Source organism: Oncorhynchus clarkii, chromosome 3, assembly GCF_045791955.1.
Source record: "Oncorhynchus clarkii lewisi isolate Uvic-CL-2024 chromosome 3, UVic_Ocla_1.0, whole genome shotgun sequence".
In the NCBI taxonomy this organism is placed as follows: domain Eukaryota; kingdom Metazoa; phylum Chordata; class Actinopteri; order Salmoniformes; family Salmonidae; genus Oncorhynchus; species Oncorhynchus clarkii.
Window position 1 is genome coordinate 71,550,196 of NC_092149.1, and position 20,950 is coordinate 71,571,145.

The 20,950-nt window shown below is 42.2% G+C and overlaps 1 pseudogene; it reads right to left on the reverse strand.

The window, feature by feature from the left end:
• Positions 1 to 310: 310 nt before the first annotated feature.
• LOC139386000 (ankyrin repeat and SOCS box protein 9-like) lies at positions 311 to 19,842 on the reverse strand (annotated as a pseudogene).
• Between the last annotated feature and the right edge of the window lie 1,108 nt (positions 19,843 to 20,950).

Here is a 20,950-nt window from a genome sequence, read left to right on the forward strand (position 1 = left end):
GTAGAACTTTTTGAGGATGTGGGGACCCATGCCAAATCCTTTCAGTCTTCTGAGAGAGAAAATGTGTTGTCGTGCCCTCTTCACAACTGTCTTGGTGTGTTTGGGCCATGACAGTTTGCTGGTGATGTGGACACCAATGAACTTGAAACTCTTGACCTGCTCCACTACAGCCCCATCGATGTGATTGGTAGCATGTTCAGCCCACCTTTTCCTGTAGTTCACAATCAGCACCTTTGTCTTGCTTACGTTGAGGGACAGGTTATTGTCCTGGCACCAAACTGCCAGGTGTCTGACCTCCCTATAGGCTGTCTCATTGTTGTCGGTGACCAGGCCTGTCGTCAGCAAACTTATTGATGGTGTTGGAGTCGTACTTTGCAACGCAGTCGTGCTTGAACAGCGAGTACAGGTGGGGACTAAGCACGCACCCCTGAAGGGTATTGAGGTCAAAAGTTTTCTGTAAGTCTTCACAAGGTTTTCACACACTGTTGCTGGTATTTTGGCTCATTCCTCCATGCAGATCTTCTCTAGAGCAGTGATGTTTTGGGGCTGTTGCTGGGCAACACGGACTTTCAACTCCCTCCAAAGATTTTCTATGGTGTTGAGATCTGGAGACTGGCTAGGCCATTCCAGGACCTTGGAATGCTTCTTATGAAGCCACTCCTTCGTTGCCCGGGCGGTGTGTTTGGGATCATTGTCATGCTGAAAGACCCAGCCACGTTTCATCTTCAATGCCCTTGCTGATTGAAGGAGGTTTTCACTCAAAATCTCACGATACATGGCCCCATTCATTCTTTCCTTTACATGGATCAGTCGTCCTGGTCCCTTTGCAGAAAGACAGCCCCAAAGCATGATGTTTCCACCCCCATGCTTCACAGTAGGTATGGTGTTCTTTGGATGCAACTCAGCATTCTTTGTCCTCCAAACACGACGAGTTGAGTTTTTACCAAAAAGTTCTATTTTGGTTTCATCTGACCATATGACATTGTCACAATCTTCTTCTGGATCATCCAAATGCTCTCTAGCAAACTTCAGACGGGCCTGGACATGTACTGGCTTAAGCACGGGGACACGTCTGGCACTGCAGGATTTGAGTCCCTGGCGGCGTAGTGCGTTACTGATAGTAGGCTTTGTTACTTTGGTCCCAGCTTTTTTCCAGGTGGGAAAGGGCAGTGTGGAGTGCGATTGAGATTGAGTCATCTATGGATCTGTTGTTGCGGAATGCAAATTGGAGTTGGTCTAGGGTTTCCGGCATGATGGTGTTGATGTGAGCCAAGACCAGCCTTTCAAAGCACTTACAGGCTACAGACGTGAGTGTTACGGGGTGGTAATAATTTAGGTAGGTTACCTTCGCTATCTTGGGCACAGGGACTATGATGGTCTGCTTGAAACATTTAGGTATTACAGACTCTGCCAGGGAGAGGTTGGCTGTTAGCCAGCCTGCCAGCTTATTGGAGTCTGCCACTAACACAGTCAGTGTAGTCAGCTCAGCTATCCCCATTGAGACAGTGTCTGTGGCTCGACCTAGGTTGGGCAAAACTAAACATGGCGGTGTTCGCCTTAGCAATCTCAGTAGAATAAAGACCTCCTCCATTCCTGCCATTATTGAAAGAGATCTTGATACCTCACATCTCAAAATAGGGCTACTTAATGTTAGATCCCTTACTTCAAAGGCAGTTATAGTCAATTAACTAATAACTGATCATAATCTTGATGTGATTGGCCTGACTGAAACTTGGCTTAAGCCTGATGAATTTACTGTGTTAAATGAGGCCTCACCTCCTGGTTACACTAGTGACCATATACCCTGAGGTGTTACTAACATTTACGATAGCAAATTTACAAAAAAAATGGTGTTTTCGTCATTCTAGTCATGAAATCTATGCAGCCTACTCAATCACTTTTTATAGCTACTGTTCACAGGCCTCCTGGGCCATATACAGCGTTCCTCATTGAGTTCCCTGAATTCCTATCGGACCTTGTAGTCATAGCAGATAATATTCAAATTTTTGGTGAATTTAATATTCACATGGAAAAGTCCACAGACCCACTCCAAAAGGCTTTTGGACCCATCATCGACTCAGTGGGTTTTGTCCAACATGTGTCCGGACTTACTAACTGCCACAGTCATACTCTGGACTTAGTTTTGTCCCATGGAATAAATGTTGTGGATCTTAATGTTTTTCCTCATAATCCTGGACTATCGTACCACCATTTTATTACGTTTGCAATCGCAAACAAATAATCTGATCAGACCCCAACCAAGGAGCATCAAAAGTCATGCTATAAATTCTCAGACAACCCAAAGATTCCTTGATGCCCTTCCAGACTCCCTCTGCCTACCCAAGGACGTCAGAGGACAAAAATCAGTTAACCTCTCTAGGGTACATGGGACGCTAACGTCCCACCTGACCAACATCCAGCGAAAGTACAGGGCACCAAATTCAAACAACAGAAATCTCATAATTAAAATTCCTCAAACATACAAGTATTATACAAAATGTTAAAGATAAACGTGTTGTTAATCCCACCACAGTGTCCGATTTCAAAAAAGCTTTACGACAAAAGCATACCATGCGATTATGTTAGGTCATTACCTAGTCACAGAAAAACACAGTCGTTTTTCCAGCCAAAGAGAGGACTCACAAAAGCAGAAATAGAGATAAAATTAATCACTAACCTTTGATGATCTTCATCAGATGGCACTCATAGGACTTCATGTTACACAATACATGTATGTTTTGTTCGATAAAGTTCATACTTATATCCAAACATCTCTGTTTACATTGGCACGTTATGTTTTGCCTCCAAAACATCCGGTGAAAGTGCAGAGAGCCACGTTAATTTACAGAAATACTCATCATAAATGTTATGCATGGAATTAAAGATATACTTCTCCTTAATGCAACCGCTTTGTCAGATTTTTAAAAAAGCTTTACGGAAAAAGCACACCATGGAATAATCTGAGTACAGCGCTCAGAGACCAAAACAAGCCATACAGATACCCGCCATATTATGGAGTCAACAAAAGTCAGAAATAGCATTATAAATATTCACTTACCTTTAATGATCTTCATCAGAATGCACTCCCAGGAATCCCAGTTCAACAATAAATGTTAGTTTTGTTCGAAAAAATCCATCATGTATGTCCAAATACCTCCTTTTTGTTCATGCATTTAGTACAGTAATCCAAATGCGTATAAACTAGGTCCAAACAAAGTCAAAAAAGTTATATTACAGTTCGTAGAAACATGTCAAACGATGTACAGTGGGGCAAAAAAGTATTTAGTCAGCCACCAATTGTGCAAGTTCTCCCACTTAAAAAGATGAGAGAGGCCTGTCATTTTCATCATAGGTACACTTCAACTATGACAGACAAAATGAGAAAAAAAATCCAGAAAATCACATTGTAGTATTTTTAATGAATTTATATGAAAATTATGGTGGAAAATAAGTATTTATTCTTTCTATTCATCTTTGACTAAATACTTTTTTGCCCCACTGTATATAATCAATCTTTAGGATGTTTTTATCATAAATCTTCAATAATGTTTCAACTGGATAATTCCTTTGTCTTTAGAAATGAAAGGGAACGGAGCTAACTCTCACGGCAGCGTGCCTGGCTGAGCACATGTTCTTCTGGCAGACCCATGACTCAATCAGCTCTCATTCTCTCCCACTTCACAGTAGAAGCCTGAAACAAGGTTCTGAAAACTGTTGACATCTAGTGGAAGCCGTAGGAAGTGCAATATGACCCCACAGACACTGTGTATTGGATAGTCTAAGACTTGAAAACCTACGAACCTCAGATTTCCCACTTCCTGGTTACATTTTATCTCAGGTTTTAGCCTGCCATATGAGTTCTGTTATACTCACAGACATCATTCAAACAGTTTTAGAAACTTCAGAGTGTTTTGCTATCCAAATCTACTAATTATATGCATATCCTAGTATCTAGGCCTGAGTAGCAGACAGTTTACTCTGGGCACGCTTTTCATCCGGACGTGAAAATACTGCCCCCTACCCCAAAGAAGTTCCCACCTAACTGAGGAACTCTTGTGCAATACCCTAGATGCAGTTGCACCCCTAAAAACTAAAAATATGTCATATGAAACTAGCTCCCTGGTATACAGAAAAGACCCGAGCTCTGAAGCAAGCTTCCAGAAAATTGGAATGGAAATGGCGCCACACCAAACTGGAAGTCTTCCGACTAGCTTGGAAAGACAGTACCGTCCAGTATCGAAGAGCCCTCACTGCTGCTCGATCATCCTATTTTTCCAACTTAATTGAGGAAAGTAAGAACAATCCAAAATTGATTTTTGATACTGTCGCAAAGCTAACTAAAAAACAGCACTCCCCAAGAGAAGATGGCTTTCACTTCAGCAGTATTACATTCATGAACTTCTTTGAGGAAAAGATCATGATCATTAGAAAGCAAATTACAGACTCCTCTTTAAATCTGCTTATTCCTCCAAAGCTCAATTGTCCTGAGTCTGCACAACTCTGCCAAGACCTAAGCTCAAGGGAGACACTCAAGTGTTTTAGTACTATATCGCTTGACACAATGATGAAAATAATCATGGCCTCTAGACCTTCAAGCTGCATACTGGACCCTTTTTTAAACTAAACTACTGAAAGAGCTGCTTCCTGTACTTGGCCCTCCTATGTTGAACATAATAAACTGCTCTCTATCCACCGGATGTGTACCAAACTCACTAAAAGTGGCAGTAACAAAGCCTCTCTTGAAAAAGCCAAACCTTGACCCAGAAAATGTTTAAAAAATCTATTGGCCTATATCGATTCTCCCATTCCTCTCAATTTTTTTTTTGAAAAATCTGTTGCACAGCAACTCACTGCCTTCCTGAAGACAACAAATGTATACGAAATCCTTCACTCTGGTTTTAGACCCCATCATAGCACTGAGACTGCACTTGTGAACTAAGGTCAGAACTTGACACTACTGGGATAAGCACTAAATAAACTTCAGTTAGTGCTAAATACGGCTGCTAGAATCTTGACTAGAACCAAAACATTTGATCATATTACTCAAGTGCTAGCCTCCCTACACTGGCTTCCTGTTAAGGCAAGGGCTGATTTCAAGGTTTTACTGCTAACTTACAAAGCATTACATGGGCTTGCTCCTACCTATCTTTCCGATTTGGTCCTGCCATATATACCTACACGTACGCTACGGTCACAAGACACAGGACTCCAAATTGTCCCTAGAATTTCTAAGCAAACAGCTGGAGGCAGGGCTTTCTCCTATAGAGCTCAATTTTTATGGAATGGTCTGCCTACCCATGTGAGAGTCACTTGGTGGTTGAAGATATCCCTCTAGTGGTGTGGGGGCTGTGCTTTGTCAAAGTGGGTGGGGTTATATCCTGCCTGTTTGGCCTTGTCCGGGGGTATCATCGGATGGGGCCACAGTGTCTCCTGACCCCTCCTGTCTCAGCCTCGAGTATTTATGCTGCAGTAGTTTGTGAGGGAGGGCTATGGTCAGTCTGTTATATCTGGAGTATTTATCCTGTCTTATCGGGTGTCCTGTGTGAATTTAAGTATGCTCTCTCTAATTCTCTCTTTCTTTCTTTCTCTCTCTCGAAGACCTGAGCCCTAGGACCATGCCTCAGGACAACCTGGCCTGATGACTCCTTGTTGTCCCCAGTCCACCTGGCCGTGCTGCTGCTCCAGTTTCAACTGTTCTGCCTGCGGCTATGGAACCCTGACCTGTTCACTGTGATTACTATTATTTGACCATGTTGGTCATTTATGAACATTTGAACATCTTGGCCATGTTCTGTTATAATCTCCACCCAGCACAGCCAGAAGAGGACTGGCCACCCCTCATAGCCTGGTTCCTCTCTAGGTTTCTTCCTAGGTTTTGGACTTTCTAGGGAGTTTTTCCTAGCCACTGTGCATCTACACCTGCATTGCTTGCAGTTTGGGGTTTTAGGCTGGGTTTCTTATATCTACTTTGATATATCAGCTGATGTAAGAAGGGCTATATAAATACATTTGATTTCATTTGAAAATGTCAGTGAAGACACTTGCCAGTTGGTAAGCGCATGCTTTGAGTACACATCCTGGTAATCCGTCTGGCCCTGCGGATTTTTGAATGTTGACCTGTTTAAAGGTATTGCACGCATTGACTACGGAAAGCGTGATCACACAGTCCTTGAAAGTGTCAGCTTTAGCCTTTAGCTTGGTGCGGATGTTGCCTGTAATCCATGGCTTCTGGTTGGGAAATGTACGTACGGTCACTGTTGGGACGACATCGTCGATGCACTTATTGATGAAGTCGGTGACTGAGGTGGTATACTCCTCAATGCCATTGGATGAATCCCGGAACATATTCCAGTCTGCTAGCAAAGCAGTCCTGTAGTGTATCATCCGCATCTGACCATTTCGTATTGAGTGAGTCACTGGTACTCCCTGCTTTAGTTTTTGCTTGCAAGCAGGAATCAGGAGGATAGAATTATGGTCAGATTTGCGATGTCAAAGTAGAGCTTTGTATGCGTCTCTGTGTATGGAGTAAAGGTGATCTAGAGTTTTTTTTCCTCTGGTTGCACATGTGAGATGCTGGTAGTAATTAAGTAAAACCGATTTAAGTTTTTCTGCAGTCCCTGTCCACTAGGAGTGCCGCTTCTGGATAAGCATTTTCTTGTTTGATTATGGCCTTAGTCAGCTCCTTGCGTGCGATATTGTGATGATAAATAGATGGCTACGAATAATATAGATGAGAATTCTCTTGGTAGATAGTGTGGTCTACAGCTTATCATGAGATTTTCTAACTTGAGTCTTCTTTAATATTAGACATCGTGCACCAGCTGTTATTGACAAATAGACACATACCCCCGCCCCTCATCTTACCAGACGTAGCTGCTCTGTCCTGCCGATGCATGAAGAAGCCAGCCATCTCTATATTATCCGTGTCGTCGTTCAGCCACGTCTTGGTGAAACATAAAATATGACAGTTTTTAATGTCTCATTGGTACGATAGTGTTAATCATAGATCGTCCAGTTTGTTTTCCAATGATTGCACGTTGGCAAATAATACGGAGGGCAGTGGTAGTTTACCTACTCGTCTGCAAATCTTTACAAGGCACCCCGCCCTCCTCCCCCTTTTCCTCAGTTTTTTCTTCACTTTGATGACATTTGGGCATTGTCTCGACAAAGCAGTATATCGTTTGTGTCGGACTGTTTAAAGAAAATATCTTTGTCCATTTCGAGGAGAGTAATTGCTGTTCTTATGTCCAGAAGCTCTTTTTGGTCAACCGAGACCGTAGCAGCAACATTATGTACAAAATGAGTTACAAACAATGCGGGGGAAAAAATAACACAGTTGTTTAGGAGCCAGTAAAACTGCAGCTATCCCCTCCTGCTCCATTCCCGTGGCAGGTGGATGACAAGTGGGCATCAAGAGTCATTCTCTGCCTCCTCTCTCAACATACATCCTCCTTGACTGCTCTCCCTCTCCCTCTGCCCTAGAACCTATATCCTAAAACCAGTGCCTGCTCTGATTCCCCCTGTGGTGTGGCAGGCCTCTGATGGTAGTTTATAGATACAGTGAGGTCAGGTGACTGTGATCCCTGTAAGGGGGTTAGTTATAGACATGGAGAGCCATAGGCACAATATGAATGGCACCTTCTCTGAGGCTTATTTTATAGTCAGTCGTTCATAAGCAGTATTTGGAATGAATGTGGTCACCATATTATAAATTATTATAGAATGTAATGTTCCTCTCTGAGGACAATAAAGTATAACTAACCAAAGCAAAGTTTTCTCCCTTTACAGATTGGTTATGAAATAAAGGAAGGATGATAACCCTACTGAATTGTAAATTATAACTTTTCAGAGAGGTAATGGAAAGGTGATCTGTACTCTCAGAAACCAGTGAGTCTGGGATTCTAGTCAACTTTCCCCATTCTAAAATAAAAGATTAGGTATCAGAGATTGATCCACCTTTACCTTTTGTTTCAACATCTCCTCACTGTTCTCTCTTGGGTTATTATGAGGAATACAGTGGACCACACAAAAGCGAGAGAGAAGGCAATCAATATTGCAGTCTGGCTAAGTGTATAACCTCTCAAAGACCCACACTTCTGTGTCTCCAAGCATCCATTTCTCTCCCAGCGATTGGCTTTAGTTTTCCTTGACTATCTTGATTCATGGCAATGCCCTGGGACGGCATCTCCCAAAGGCTTGATTGAACGCTGATTTGAGGGAGAATGGAATAGCCCGAGTGTAATCGTGTTGTAACATGTTTATTCAGGAGAAAATCCTTTATTGTGTCTAAGTATGGTACTGTGCTGTGTGTGTGTATTAAATATTTGATTGGGATCCCCATTATCTAGTGCTAAAGCAGCAGCTACTATTCCTGGGGTCGAAACAAAACATAAAACACAACATAATTGAGCAATAAGGGGTGTGGTATTTGGCCAGTATACCACGGCTAAGGGCTGTTCCCTGCACGCTGCAATGCGAAGTGCCTAGATACAGACCTTATATACCACGGATGTCAGCCAATCATTCAGTGCTCGAATCACCCAGTTTATAATACATAATACTAAACAAGTACATCACAAGGACAGAACTACATAGTGTGTGTACCTATGTATTGACATATATTTACATAATTGTATGGATAGATGAACGCATAAATGGGTGTACGTATCATGGATGCATATTGACATTCGAGGCATGTTACAATATCCATGAACATTGTTTGAACAAAAATTATTCTGTTAATTTGGCATTAATTTAGTAAAACTAAATGAACTCTTGCTGAGATATAGCCACACCACTTCATCGATATCTAGATAGACAATGAACCTTGCTCTCCTTTTTTACATAAAATGCTGAGATATATTCACACCACTTCATTTATATGTAGATATACAATGGACCCTGATCTCCTTTTTACATAACAAAGTCCATGTGTCCACAGTTCCTGTTCTTTCTTCAAGTGACAGTAGACATATTCATTTATTTATGTACAAATGAATGCATAAAATCTCAAGTTCTCTCTTCTTTCTCGTATCTTTCATTTTTCAAGATATGGCACAAACAAACCCATCAATCAACGTTCACATTTGAGTGTTTGTCCTCTGTCCAAAGATGCTTGTGTTAGGGTGCCACCTATGGACCGAAAGTAGAAATGCATTGAGATATAACTTTTGTTTTTCATTTTATGGATGTACCCAAAAGATCTGATTGGTTGGTACAGCAGGTATTGTTTCAGTTCTGTGAGGATCTGGAGACCATGGATTGAACTAAGTCTGGCCTTTCCCAAAAATCTTCCTGATGGACAGTCGGCACAGCTGCATCAGACACTCGTGGCCAGGCATCCAAGAAGAAACGGATATCATTTAGAAGACGTTTTCAGCGTTAGATGTTGTAAATGATACAAGAACAATGTAAATAGTACCAAAATATATTACTATATCATGGTATCAACATGCAAGAACCAATAACCATTTCACAAACCCCAACAAGTTGATTTACAGCTGATCGCTGTGTGCCTATGGTTTAAATAATGGCGGACGGAAGACAGGGTGGTGCGGCACGTGCCGCTTCTCATACGAATGCTGTTATTTTATCTAAAACATCAGGTGTATGCCGACCCCAGCTAAGTAACTCATGCAAAGAGTTAAAGCGCAATTATGTGTTTTATCTCCAGTACTTTGCCATGATTGTCAGTTATGTAGCTGCTCTCCTGATAATCTCAGTGCCTCCTTGCTGGGATGACACAATCAATCTACTGCCGGAGAATACCAACACCAAACACATTGGTTCACCGTTCCACCGGAGCGGACAGTACACAGCACACCATAATGTTCTGAATAATGGCCAATCCTACCTCGCTCCCTATTCCACTGAACCGCTAAGGCGTAACAAACACAAGGCCAACATTTATCGGAAACTGTTAAACTACCTGTTCACTACCCTCCTGCTCTCCGGGGATGTGCAACTCAATCCTGGGCCTAACATCACCGAGCCAGCTATACTCACCGGAGTGGAAAGCAGTGGATGGCCTCGCCCACTGATCGTTGCTGCTGTGGAAGTGGGTGAGTGCTATGGTCACATGGTTTCTCTCGACTCACCCGGCTCCAGGATAGATTTTGACTCTTCAAACATACCCAAGTCGCTATATGCGATCCTTGACTCTGCTTCTGGTACGCAAGCTGTTTTAATTAGTTCCCCGCATCCAGTGCAGGCGAGAGGGATAGTTAATTGCACTACCAAACTGCCCCTAATCAAAACGGCCTATACCCAGCCGTCAGAAAACACAGAAAATGTAACCTTTTTCAATGTGTAGGCAATCACTCAAATCAAATCAAATCAAATTTTATTTGTCACATACACATGGTTAGCAGATGTTAATGCGAGTGTAGCGAAATGCTTGAGTCTCTCGAGTCATGCTTGAGTCTCTCGAGTCATCTGGGACCCATGTGCCTGGCTACAATGTTTTCAGGAGAGACAGGATTGAAAGAAGAGGGGGGGGGTGTGATGATTTACATTAAAGAACATATCCGATGTAAACAAATTGAGGGGTCATGTGATAATGAACTAGAATGTATTGGCCTGAACGTTCCACTGTCTCCCCAAAAGTGTGTGTTTTTGATCAGTTTAATAACATGCTTAGGGAATGTGATTTTGGGAAAGAGATCATCTTAATGGGAGATTTTAATATGAATTATGAAGACAAGTCTTGTAGGAAAACCCTCAAACGGATCACTAATACCTTTGACCTTACACAGCTAGTTAAAGGACCAACCAGGGTGACTTGTTGCTCTAAAACACAGATTGATTTGGTGTTCAGTAATAAACCAGAGAGAGAGAAACTAAATCATTCAATATGGTTACTGGGCTATCTGATCATAATCTGACACTTATAGCCAGAAAGCTGTCTAAGAGCAGGTTTAACATCTCTACTGTTAGAAAGCCGGATCAACTAAGAATACCTAAGAGTGTATTAAACTATTTTGAAAATGCAATTAAGGGAATTAACTGATATGATCTCTTGTCCTATACAGACGTGGAAGCTGATAGTCAAGTTTTTCTATCCACAATCCAGACTACAATAAATGGTTTCCTCAAGAAAATCAAATCCAAGCCTGGCCAAAAGAGCACTCTTCCTTGGCTAAATGGAGAAATCTGGAAATGGATGAAAGAACGAGATTATGCTCTAAAAATAGCCCTAAGATCCAAATTAGAGCATGACAGACATAGGTTCACCATGTTGAGAAATAAGGTGATGAAAGAAATCAGACAGGCCAAGGCAAACTTTTTTATTAACATAATTGATGAAGCAAAGGGAAATTCTAAATTGATCTGGGAGAATCTAAAAAAGTTAACAGGGAAAGACCGTAGTAACGCTGCAAAAATACTAGAAATCATGGTGAATAACAATCTAACACAGGAAGCAGTCGAAATAGCAATAGCCTTCAATTCCTACTTTATTGACTCTGTCAGGGTACTGACACAGAACCCCTCCACTGGTTTCTTGGGCTCAGTGCTAGTGAATGATGCTCATCCTGTCTTCATCATAAGGGAGGTTTCTGAGTCAAAGGTGAACAAGGTGATTAGCTCACTAAAGAACTCTAAAGCCAAATATGTGTTTGGGCTGGACTCTACCTTTCTTTAAAAAAACTACAGAGTCACTCATTGGACCCATTAGTAAGGTCACCAACAGATCTATTGGTCTGGGGGTGTTTCCAAGTGTAATAACGGCCATCTTTAAATCGGGCGACCCTGCTGCCGTGAGTAACTACAAGCCCATTAGTATACTACCTGTGGTGTCAAAGGTTGTTGAAAAGTGTGTAGCAGAACAACTGATTGCCCACCTCAACAACAGCCCCTCCACATTACACTCCATGCAGTTTGGCTTCAGAGCGAAACAATCCACAGAAATGGCCAACTGCTTTCTTCTGGAAAATGTGAAGTCCAAGATGGACAAAGGGGGCGTTGTTGGAGCTGTGTTTCTGGACCTAAGGAAGGCTTTTGATACTGTTAACCATGAGATTCTCATCACAAAATTGTCCAAGTTCAACTTTTCCCCCGATGCCTTGAGATGGATGAAATCATACCTTGGAGGCAGAACTCAGTGTCAGAGTGAGCAATGAGCTGTCGCCCACTCTTTGCTATGATGTGGGCGTGCCCCAAGGGTCAATACTGGGGCCCCTCCTGTTCAGCCTGTACATTAATGATCTGCCTTCTGTCTGTACTGGGTCTGAAGTTCAAATGTATGCAGATGATACAGTGATATATGTGCATGCAAAGAGCAAACAACAAGCTGCACAAGAACTCACTACTGTAATGGTCCAGGTTACAAAGTGGCTCAGTGACTCAGGATAGATTTTGACTCTTCAAACATACCCAAGTCGCTATATGCGATCCTTGACTCTGCTTCTGGTACGCAAGCTGTTTTAATTAGTTCCCCGCATCCAGTGCAGGCGAGAGGGATAGTTAATTGCACTACCAAACTGCCCCTAATCAAAACGGCCTATACCCAGCCGTCAGAAAACACAGAAAATGTAACCTTTTTCAATGTGTAGGCAATCACTCTCGAGTCATCTGGGACCCATGTGCCTGGCTACAATGTTTTCAGGAGAGACAGGATTGAAAGAAGAGGGGGGGGGGTGTGATGATTTACATTAAAGAACATATCCGATGTAAACAAATTGAGGGGTCATGTGATAATGAACTAGAATGTATTGGCCTGAACGTTCCACTGTCTCCCCAAATGTCTTTTACCCTTATTGGAATGTATAGGCCACCTTCCACCAAAAGTGTGTGTTTTTGATCAGTTTAATAACATGCTTAGGGAATGTGATTTTGGGAAAGAGATCATCTTAATGGGAGATTTTAATATGAATTATGAAGACAAGTCTTGTAGGAAAACCCTCAAACGGATCACTAATACCTTTGACCTTACACAGCTAGTTAAAGGACCAACCAGGGTGACTTGTTGCTCTAAAACACAGATTGATTTGGTGTTCAGTAATAAACCAGAGAGAGAGAGACTAAATCATTCAATATGGTTACTGGGCTATCTGATCATAATCTGACACTTATAGCCAGAAAGCTGTCTAAGAGCAGGTTTAACATCTCTACTGTTAGAAAGCCGGATCAACTAAGAATACCTAAGAGTGTATTAAACTATTTTGAAAATGCAATTAAGGGAATTAACTGATATGATCTCTTGTCCTATACAGACGTGGAAGCTGATAGTCAAGTTTTTCTATCCACAATCCAGACTACAATAAATGGTTTCCTCAAGAAAATCAAATCCAAGCCTGGCCAAAAGAGCACTCTTCCTTGGCTAAATGGAGAAATCTGGAAATGGATGAAAGAACGAGATTATGCTCTAAAAATAGCCCTAAGATCCAAATTAGAGCATGACAGACATAGGTTCACCATGTTGAGAAATAAGGTGATGAAAGAAATCAGACAGGCCAAGGCAAACTTTTTTATTAACATAATTGATGAAGCAAAGGGAAATTCTAAATTGATCTGGGAGAATCTAAAAAAGTTAACAGGGAAAGACCGTAGTAACGCTGCAAAAATACTAGAAATCATGGTGAATAACAATCTAACACAGGAAGCAGTCGAAATAGCAATAGCCTTCAATTCCTACTTTATTGACTCTGTCAGGGTACTGACACAGAACCCCTCCACTGGTTTCTTGGGCTCAGTGCTAGTGAATGATGCTCATCCTGTCTTCATCATAAGGGAGGTTTCTGAGTCAAAGGTGAACAAGGTGATTAGCTCACTAAAGAACTCTAAAGCCAAATATGTGTTTGGGCTGGACTCTACCTTTCTTTAAAAAAACTACAGAGTCACTCATTGGACCCATTAGTAAGGTCACCAACAGATCTATTGGTCTGGGGGTGTTTCCAAGTGTAATAACGGCCATCTTTAAATCGGGCGACCCTGCTGCCGTGAGTAACTACAAGCCCATTAGTATACTACCTGTGGTGTCAAAGGTTGTTGAAAAGTGTGTAGCAGAACAACTGATTGCCCACCTCAACAACAGCCCCTCCACATTACACTCCATGCAGTTTGGCTTCAGAGCGAAACAATCCACAGAAATGGCCAACTGCTTTCTTCTGGAAAATGTGAAGTCCAAGATGGACAAAGGGGGCGTTGTTGGAGCTGTGTTTCTGGACCTAAGGAAGGCTTTTGATACTGTTAACCATGAGATTCTCATCACAAAATTGTCCAAGTTCAACTTTTCCCCCGATGCCTTGAGATGGATGAAATCATACCTTGGAGGCAGAACTCAGTGTCAGAGTGAGCAATGAGCTGTCGCCCACTCTTTGCTATGATGTGGGCGTGCCCCAAGGGTCAATACTGGGGCCCCTCCTGTTCAGCCTGTACATTAATGATCTGCCTTCTGTCTGTACTGGGTCTGAAGTTCAAATGTATGCAGATGATACAGTGATATATGTGCATGCAAAGAGCAAACAACAAGCTGCACAAGAACTCACTACTGTAATGGTCCAGGTTACAAAGTGGCTCAGTGACTCGTGTTTGCATCTCAATGTGAAAAAAACTGTTTGCATGTTTTTCACAAAGACATATGCTACTGAGCCAGATGTCTATGTGTCAGGGGAGAAGCTCCAGGTGGTATCTTATTTTAAGTACCGTTGTCACGTTCTGACCTTAGTTCCTTTGTTATGTCTTTGTTTTAGTGTGGTCAGGGCGTGAGTTGGGTGGATTGTCTATGTTCGTTTTTCTATAATTTGGGATTTCTGTGTTCGGCCTAGTAAGGTTCTCAATCCGAGGCAGCTGTCAATCGATTGAGAATCATACTTAGGTAGTCTGGTTTCACTTTTGAGTTGTGGGTGTTTGTCTTCCGTGTCAGTGTGTGTTACCACACGGGACAGTTTCGTTTCTTCACGTTTATTGTTTTGTTCCAGTGTTCTGTTGTGTTTGATTAAACATTATGGACACTTACCACGCTGCGCATTGGTCCTCCGATCCTTCTCGCTACTCCTCCTCAGAAGAGGAGGACGAGATCCATTACAACCTTGGCATCATACTTGATTCCAACCTCTCTTTTAAAAAGCATGTGAAAAAGGTAATTCAAATAACCAAATTCAACCTAGCTAATTTCCGATTTATACTAAATTGCTTGACTACAGAGGTAGCAAAACTGTACTTCAAATCTACGATACTGCCCCACTTAACATACTGCTTGACTAGTTGGGCCCAAGCTTGCTGTACAACATTAAAACCTATTCAGTTTGTCTACAAACAGGCTCTCAAAGTGCTTGATAGGAAGCCCAATACCATCATCACTGTTACATCCTCAGAAAGCATGAGTTCCTGAGTTGGGAAAATCTTGTGCAATACACCGACGCATGTCTTGTATTCAAGATCCTAAATGGCGTGTCTCCCCCTCCACTCAGTATTTTTGTTAAACAGAAAACCCAAACATATGGCAGCAGATCCACAAGGTCTGCCATGAGAGGTGACATATCACACTTTCACAAAATGCATGAAGACATGGCTAAAGGTCAATCAGATTTGTGAACATAATCCCTAGCTGTGTATTGCCGCTTTCCATGTTGTCTGTTGTCTGTAGCTTGTGAGGTGTGGAAACACTGTTGCTTTTATGAATTTTGTCTTGCTGCTTTTTGTTCTATGTTGCTCTGTCTGTATGCTACGTCTTGCTTTTCCTATATTGCTCTGTCTGTATGCTATGGCCCTCTGTGTGTGCTCACTGCTCAATGATTGTCTATATTGTAATTGTTCTTAATAACCTGCCCGGGGACTGCGGTTGAAAATTAGCTGGCTGGTTAAAACCGGCACTTTTACTGAAACGTTGATTAATGTGCACTGTCCCTGTAAAAATAAAATAAACTCTAACTAAACTCAAACATGTGTATGACGGGTTTAATTTGAAGTATACAAGCAGTTCAAATCTCCACCAAAATTGTCACGGCTGTTGAAGGAACTGGACCAAGGTGCAGCGTGGTAAGCGTACATTTTCTTTAACTCAAAATGACGCCAAACAAAACACTACAAAACCAAACCGTGAAGCTCAAACTTTATGTGCCCTAAACAAAGTCAACTTCCCACAAACACAGGTGGGAAAAAGGGTACCTAAGTATGGTTTCCAATCAGAGACAACGATAGACAGCTGTCCCTGATTGAGAACCATACCTGGCCAAAACATAGAAAATCATAGAAACACAAAACACAGAATGCCCACCCCAACTCACGCCCTGACCAAACCAAAATAGAGACATAAAAAGGATCTCTAAGGTCAGGACGTGAAAAATGTTGTGTATCAGATAGATCCATTGGGGGACTAGCTACCTCCTCTGTGGCCCAGCACTATTTTCTCCACGGGGCTGTTGCAAGAGGCCAGGTCCAGGGGTTGTTTGCCCTGTGTGTCTCTGCTGCTGCAGTCCCATGCTCCAGCAGAACAGACATCAGCTCAGGGTTGGACAGACGGGCTGCCGTGTTCAGAGGAGAGTCCCCATCCTTACTGCTGTTCACACTAGCACCTGACCAAGAGCGTATATTTATGGATATTGTGTGGAACATGTATGGATTTTGTATGCACAGTAAAAGTCATATGAGTGCCTTAGGTGAATAAGCCTCAACCTACACTATACAGTACTAGTCAACCCTCATTCCAGAGTTTTTCTTTATTTTTACTATTTTCTACATTGTAGTATAATAGTGAAGACATCAAAACTAAACATATGGAATCATGTAGTAAGGAAAAAAGTGTTAAACAAATGAAAATATATGTTATATTTGAGATTCTTCAAAGTAGCCACCCTTTGCCTTGATGACAGCTTTGCACAACTCCCAAACTGTGGTAACAGTTTTGGGAAGGCCCTTTTCTGTTTCAGCATGATAATGCCCCCACGCACAAAGTTAGGTCCATACAGAAATTATTTGTTGAGATCGGTGTGGAAGAACTTGACTGGCCTGCACAAAACCCTGACCTCAACCCCATCGAACACCTTCGTGTTGAATTGGAATTCCGACTGCGAGTCAGGCCTAATCGTTCAACATCAGTGCCCGATCTCACAAATGCTATTGTGTCTCAATGGAAGCAAGTTCCCACAGCAATGTTCCAACATCTAGTGGAAATCCTTCCCAGAAGAGTCGAGGCTATAATAGCAGCAAAGGGGGGACTAACGCCATTATAATGCCCATGATTTGAGAATAAGGCGTTCGACACTACTGGTCATGTAGTGTACTTGATGTGCCGTGGCTATCTTGGTCAAATGTATTATATACAGCAGAACCTTGTGATAGAAGCACATGCTAGACATTCTACAGTATCTAGACTAGATAAATGGAAGAGAATCCACTTTCATACCTAGCTGAAGCAATTTCTTCACAGTGCTCAGATGCTGATTGGTGCAGACAGTGTAGAGTGGGGAGCCTGATTGGTCAGTGTGTTGATCAACATCTGCCCCGTGATGAACCTGAGACTCAATGCATTCTGGGTGACCTGGACAGAGATATCTTCAAGGAATAAAGAACAGTGCGTGGGATCTGCTTTGAAAAATTGCTGACTGTATCTAAATCTAGGGAATGATACATCTCATTACACATAACAAATTAAATCAACGTGACCATGGCTTAACAAATTGCTCTTGCTCCTAAGTATTACAAAAAAGGAAAGATGACAGCATCTCCCATAAATTACTGCAACAACAGTACATTTTTAGGTAATGGTGCTCTTTTTTATTTTATAAAAGCTGAAACGTTTTGACTTTCATCTTTGTCAAAGTGCTATAGCTACTGTATATGAACCTTTGAGAGAAGAAAAACACGCATCGTGATCCCTTCATTATGTTATTTTCGGCAACATTTTGTCATCTCTACGGGGTTTTCCCTTTATTACTTTGGCACAAACTGCAGTGCAGTCTTCAGTTAATCACGTGGCTACCGCCTTGGCTGACGCACCACTGATAGGGTTGCAAAATTCCAGGAACTTTCAAGTAAATTCCCTGGTTTTCCCCAAATCCCGGTTGGGGGTTTCCCGGAGTCAGAAGAGATTAAGCCGGAAATCTGTAACCTCCAACAAGCATTTCTAGAAAACCTGGGAATTTAGTGAAAGTTCCCAGATTTTGCAACCCTAACCACAGAGGATCTATCTATCTATTAGGATTCTGTCCTTCAGAATATGACCCCTGATCTTTGGCTGCGGCCTGGTGGATGGGGGAGGCTGAGAGGCTGTATCCTTCGGGTAAGGCTCCGTGCTGGAGGAGCAGGGTCACACAGGCCACGTGGCCCTGGGCACAGGCCTCTGACAGGGGGGTGGTCTGCTCCAACGTGGGGACGTTCACCTGGTACCGCAGACAACAACATGCACACATCAGCTCTACTGAACAGCTCTTATCTTACATCCAATGCATCTTGCCGCATCCCTCTCCCATCCTATCAAAACCAACAACAGTACTGGTGATAGCCTGCTGAGAAGGTTAACACTGCACTGTCTGTCACATTGTAAGCATACTACTGTGTCAGTGTCTAGGATTGGTAGTGTATACACCTACATGCAGAGTGGATGAGTGGTTTTTCGTTTTCGCTCAGTGCTTTCTTATAACTAAAATGTAGTAGACTATTTAACAGTTAGGTTATTGAAATGTGACTTGTCACTCAGCGTACAGTTGAATTCAACAGTAGGGCTATTGTTGTCTACAGATTTGTGCTAATAATGTCAAAGTGGCAAGGATTGTGTATGATTAATCGCCTAATATCTTCATAATCTAACCCATATTCAGGGTGACCTGCCTGTTCTTGGACTTTGTTTGTTATACATTGAGAGTGGTCATTTGTAGCTCAGTTGGTAGAGCATGGCGCTTGTATGATTAAATTCAATCAAACTCATGTCAATAAACATGTATACAACCCTGTGTTATGTGAGTCTTCAAATCAGCCAGAGATGGTGCAGATAGAGTGGAATTCCTTACTCACATTTGCCCCATTTTCTATCTGTAACTTGGCACAGGCAGTGTGTCCCTGCAGACAGGCTCCATGAAGGGGAGAAACTATTTCTAGAGTGGCCAGGTTGACACACGTTCCCTGTGACGAAGAAAGAAACATGACAACAATAAAACATCAAAACCAATCCTATTCCCTCTGCAATTACCTCAATCAGCAATAGACAGACATTTTTATGCTTATTCAGAAATTCCACTCCCCATATTAAAATGGCTTTGAAATGTGCAGCATTTCTAAGCTGTCTGTTGTATAATACTGTGCTTAAGTGATACATTCCATCTACAGTTCCATTCTGCAGATGATGGTATGGCTACTGTTACTTTATAAACAGAAATAACAAATATCAGTTTAACTGACGCCTGCAGGCATGAGCTTGCATAATAACGGTTGGCTCCTTGCCAGTCCATATTATAACAGGCCTGGCTGTGCCTTCCTTACCTGAGCTATTAGGTTTCTCAGTGTGAGAACACGTCCATTGTAGGCTGCATCATGAATGGGGGACCAATCTGACTCAATATCTTACAAAATAAAAACAACACGCATAGGATCATTCACAGATACATACATAAATTCATTAGCCAAAGCATGGATATAGACAAGTGGATACTTTGTCTATCTCACCAAGCAGTCTACTACTACTCACCACTCATCAAAGGGTTGGAGAGAAACACAACAGATCCAGCCTGAGTTGCATTCTTCCTCTGGTTGTCACTGCTGTGTCCTGTGGCCTGTCTCATTGTTACCTATAGAGTTCCTCAATTCAGACAGCAGTCTAGTAGTCTGGCTGCACCCTCGGTTTTGTAACATCAGCAACTGGACTGTCACCTGTCGCTGGTGTCAAAATGTATCTGTACCCGTCTGTTCCGGAACTGTTTTTGGGGTGTTTTTGGCATGAGGCCCCAACTCAGAGCCTGTGATGTCATTTCCCACCAGACTCAGAGTCTGCGATGCAGGAAGTTAGTTTGAATGCCCTGCTGGGCTGGTTTTTACAGTGCACATGGTGCTTATTAAGATCCAATGTTGGGGCAGAGAGAGTGAGTGGAAGCCTGTCGAGCAGGCTCGTAACTTGACACTGTCATCACAAACAGTCCACTCAAAGACAGACCATATAAATAATATACGGCAGTACAATAATGACAAGATGAACATTCAAATCTTATAAGAAAATTGAAAATCTTAACAGTATAAGAGGGAGGGAGAGAGGGAAGGAGGGGGCTTGATGAAGAAATATAGAGGGGGGAGAGGGGGAAGGAGAGAAAGAGAGAGTTGGGGCTGGAAAGATACATAGAAATCGCATTTGCAGTGATATGTTTGTTTTCATAGTTTGGGTTATTGTGTCAACACCCTGTGTGACACACACTTTGCCCTCTGAGGAGGAGTTGGATACAAACTGTAAAGCCATGGTTTAAATGGAGGAGTACTTTTCCGTGAGTGGCCGTTCATCAGCTGTAGATGCAGAATTTAGGCCTACTTGCAAGTTTCCAAAACACATGTGTGTTATTGGAAAGAAATGCAGTTCAAATAGCTGGCTGGATAGGCTTCTAAATGGCAACATTTTACAAGAAGGAATTCAAGGCTCACAGAGATTTGCAAGAGAGAGAAATTTGCTAGAAACCAATTTATGCTCCCTACTTTTTCCATTTGGAGGATACAATGCTGTCTTAGAGGAAATACACCAGAAATACTTACTTACTGCATTGTCTGAAATAGGTTCATCTTTCGTGGACAGACCATGTAAACATAAATCGAGCAACCCACCAATTACGTGAGACTTTAGTTCTGGGATAACCAAGATTATACATAAGTACCACAGGAAGCTGGTGATAGGAGGATGGCTCACAATAATGGCCGAAATGGAGGAAATGTAATGGTATCAAACACATGGAAATCATGTCTTCCCCAATTAAAGTGCCACCAGCCACCTGTGATAGGTACACTGGCATTATCAACAACTGACACTGCTCAAAGCAGA